Genomic DNA, 3,910 nt, shown 5'->3' with positions numbered 1-3,910 from the left:
GTATTCCAGCAAATGTGGGAGGAATTCAGTGAAGGACTGAGGGTAATGAGGGAGACAGTTGCCAACCTGCGGTTGAACTAAGGGCAGCACAGGAGGAGATAAGAAGCCTGAAGGAGACTTCTACACAATACAGACAATACCGTGCCTCAGGGAGACAGGAATGCTACTGTGGAGGGGACCTCCACACCTCAGCTTCATTTGCTGAAATACTTAAAACGAGCCCTGAAGCTAGGTCTGCAGTTAAGGAAGTTGCCATGGAAGTGGCTTCCTCTCAGGAAGCGGCTAGATGTACTAGCCGGCTGATAGAGAGAAATAGAGCAGTAGTAGTAGCAGGCATTAAGGAACAAACAGGGACCAGACCAAAGGAGCGGAGAGACAAGGACAAAAACATGATTAAAGAGATCCTTAAAGAGGTAAGGATGGAGGGAGCTGAGCAAAATGTTGAAAAGGTTTCAGGCTTGGAAAGTACAACAAGGACAGAGACCGAATGATAAAGGTGGTTTCATGAGCGAAATCGCGAAAGAGGAACTTTAGAAAGGAAGTGCTGTCTAGTAGGTGTAGAGAAGTTCAAAAGAGTATTCTTGCAGAGGGATATGACAAGGGAGAGAGAATGCAAGCAGCAGACGCGAGGAAGGAGCGCAGGGAGAGAGAAAGGAATCAGGGAGCCACACCCCCGATCCCTACAATCCCAGAAGGGAATGGGGAACACTCCTCAAACAGTGCATTAGCCACAGGGAGTGCGGCACCACCCCCTCATTCCACACCAACAGACACCCTACCTGCCCCAACCCCTGTCACCCCCCACTAAGTACCCACCTAAGGCACCCTCCCCCTCCCACCCCTCTCCTCCCACTCACCCCCTCCTCCCACTCCCCCCTCCCCCAAGGACCTCCCTTCTCCCCCATCCCCAAGCCCTCCCTTCTCCCACATGCCCTTCCGTCCCCCCACCCACAAGCCCTCCATTCTCCCCCACCCCCCTAAGCTCCCCACTCTCCCCCACCCCACCTAAGCCTTCCCTCTCCACCACTCCCCAAAATCCTCCCCTCTTCCTCAACCACCTCAGCCTTCCCTTTCCCCAAGCCCTCCCCACTTTATTGCCCCCAAACCCCCCTTTCTCCTCCATAACCCCACACCCCTCTCACCCACCCCACCCCCAACCCTCCCCCCTCACCACTCCCCTACCCTCCCCCTACCTCCCCTCCCCCCTACCCTCCCCCTACCCCCTACCCCCCCCTAAGCCCTTCCTCCTCCACTAGTCTCCCATACCAGATCCTCCAGCTCCCGCTCACCCCAGACCCACAGGTCCCTCCCAGAGGAGAAGCAGAAGAGAGTTAGTTTCAGGGCAATGTACTCGAACATAGATGGGATCACAAGCAAGGCAAGTGAACTAAGGGAAAGAGCAGCAAAGTGAACCCAGATGTAATTGGACTCACTGAAACAAAACTCTCTGGAATCATAATGAATGCCGTGTTTCCCCAGGAGTACACAATAATAAGGAAAGAGAGGGAGGAGGAGGAGTGGCCCTACTCATGAGAAAGGAATGGAATTTTAAGGAGATGGCTATCCCGGGCTGTGAGGGTTTCAGAGACTACATAGCAGGCACCATGACAATGGGAAGACCAAAAATAGTAGTAGCAGTAATATATAATCCTCCACCAAATGACAGAAGACCCAGTCAAGAGTACGAAAGCAACAACATGTTAGTTAACACTATAATTGAGAGGGCAGCCCTTCTGCCTGTAGAAATAGATCCCACCTGCTCATCATGAGGGACTTCAATCACGGAGGATTGATTGGGAGAACAAGGAACCGCATGGAGGCGAGGATACGTGGAGAGCCAAACTACTGGAGGTGGCGACTAGAAACTCTTAACCCAGCATGTCAGTGAACCCACAAGGATGAGAGGAAATGACGAACCAGCGAGACTCGACCTGGTTCTCATCCTGAACGACTTTGACATAAGAGAAATCAGTTTTGAGGACCCAGTAGGAATGAGCGACCACAGTTATTGGTGTTTGAGTACCTGATTGAAGAAGGGTTATTGAACTCGAGGAGGGATACCGAAACCAAAAGGTTAGCATACCGAAAGGGAAACTATGAGGAGATAAGAAAATGCCTAGCAGATATAGCATGGGAAACAGAGCTCAGGGAAAAGACGGCCCAAGATAAAATGGAATACATCACGCAAAAATGCAAGGACGCAACAAACAAGTTTGTCCAGTCCAAAAGGAAAACAGTGAAATGAAGATGAGAAACCCATGGTTTAATCAGAGATGTAGGCTAGCTAAGCAGCAAAGTAAAAGGGCATGGAGAAACTATAGGAGTAACAGGACACTGGAGAGCAGAGAAAGATACCAGAATGCCAGGAATGAATATGTTAGGATGAGAAGAGAGGCAGAAAGACAATACGAAAATGACATCGCAAGCAAGGCAAAGACTCAGCCTAAATTGCTGCATAGACATCAGGAGAAAAACAACAGTAAAGGAACAGGTTATGAAATTAAGGATAGCGGCAGAAGGATTCACTACAAACGACAAGGAAGTGTGTGAGGAACTGAATAAGAAATTCCAAGAGGTCTTCACCTTAGAGCAAGGAGAAATCCCAGAGACAAGAGAGGGAATAGATAACCAGGAACCACTGGAAGAGTTTGAGATTACCAGCGGGGAAGTAAGGAAGTGTTTACTAGAATTCGATGTGACAAAGGCTATAGGCCCAGATGGAATCTCCCCTTGGATACTAAAGGAAGGAGCAGAAGAACTGTGCCTCCCGCTCTCCATGGTGTATAACAAATCACTGGCAACAGGGAACTGCCAGAAATTTGGAAAGCAGCTTACGTAGTCCCGATATACAAGAAAGGGGATAGACAGGAGGCACTGAATTACAGACCAGTGTCCCCTAACCTGCATACCATGCAAGATGATGGAGAAGATTGTGCGAAGAAAGCTAGTGGAGCACCTGGAGCGAAAGAACTTTGTAACAAAGCATCAACATGGATTCAGGATGGCAGGTCCTGCCTCACAGGGTTACTTGAATTCTACGACAGGCAAGAAAGAGAAGGGTGGGCAGACTGCATATTTTTGGATTGTCAGAAAGCCTTTGACAACAAGTGCCACACAAGAGGCTAGTGAAAAAAACTGGAGATGCAGGCTGGAGTGAAAGGGAAGGTACTCCGTTGGATACAGGAGTACCTAAGTAACAGGAGACAACGAGTCAGTGTGAGGGGTGAGGTCTCAGATTGGCGAGACGTTACGAGTGGAGTACCGCAGGGTCAGTCCTTGGACCTATACTGTTTCTGATATATGTAAATGATCTTCCAGAGGGTATAGAATCGTTTCTCTCAATGTTTGCCGATGATGCAAAAATTATGAGGAGGATTGAAACTGAGGACGATAGTAGGAGGCTACAAGATGACCTAGACAGACTGAGTGAATGGTCCAACAAATGGCTGTTTGAAGTTCAACCCGAGTAAATGCAAAGTAATGAAAACTAGGTGGTGGAAATAGGAGGCCAAACACAGGATACAGAATAGGAGATGAAGTACTTAATGAAACGACAGAGAGAAAGATCTAGGAGTTGATATCACACCAAACCTGTCTCCTGAAGCCCACATAAAAAGAATACAGTCCTGCGGCATATGCGAGGATGGCTACATCAGAACAGCGTTCAGGAACCTGTGTAAGGAATCATTCAGAATCTTGTATACCACATATGTAAGACCAATCCTGGAGTATGCGGCCCCAGCATGGGGCCCGTACCTTGTTAAGCACAAGACGAAGCTGGAAAAAGTCCAAAGGTACTACCACTAGACTAGTCCCAGAACTAAGAGTCATGAGTTACGAGGAAAGGCTGCGGGAAATGCACCTTACGACACTGGAAGACAGAAGAGTAAGGGGAGACATGATCACAACC

This window comes from Procambarus clarkii, chromosome 1, assembly GCF_040958095.1.
Source record: "Procambarus clarkii isolate CNS0578487 chromosome 1, FALCON_Pclarkii_2.0, whole genome shotgun sequence".
Lineage (NCBI taxonomy): Eukaryota > Metazoa > Arthropoda > Malacostraca > Decapoda > Cambaridae > Procambarus > Procambarus clarkii.
This window is presented reverse-complemented; position numbering follows the sequence as displayed.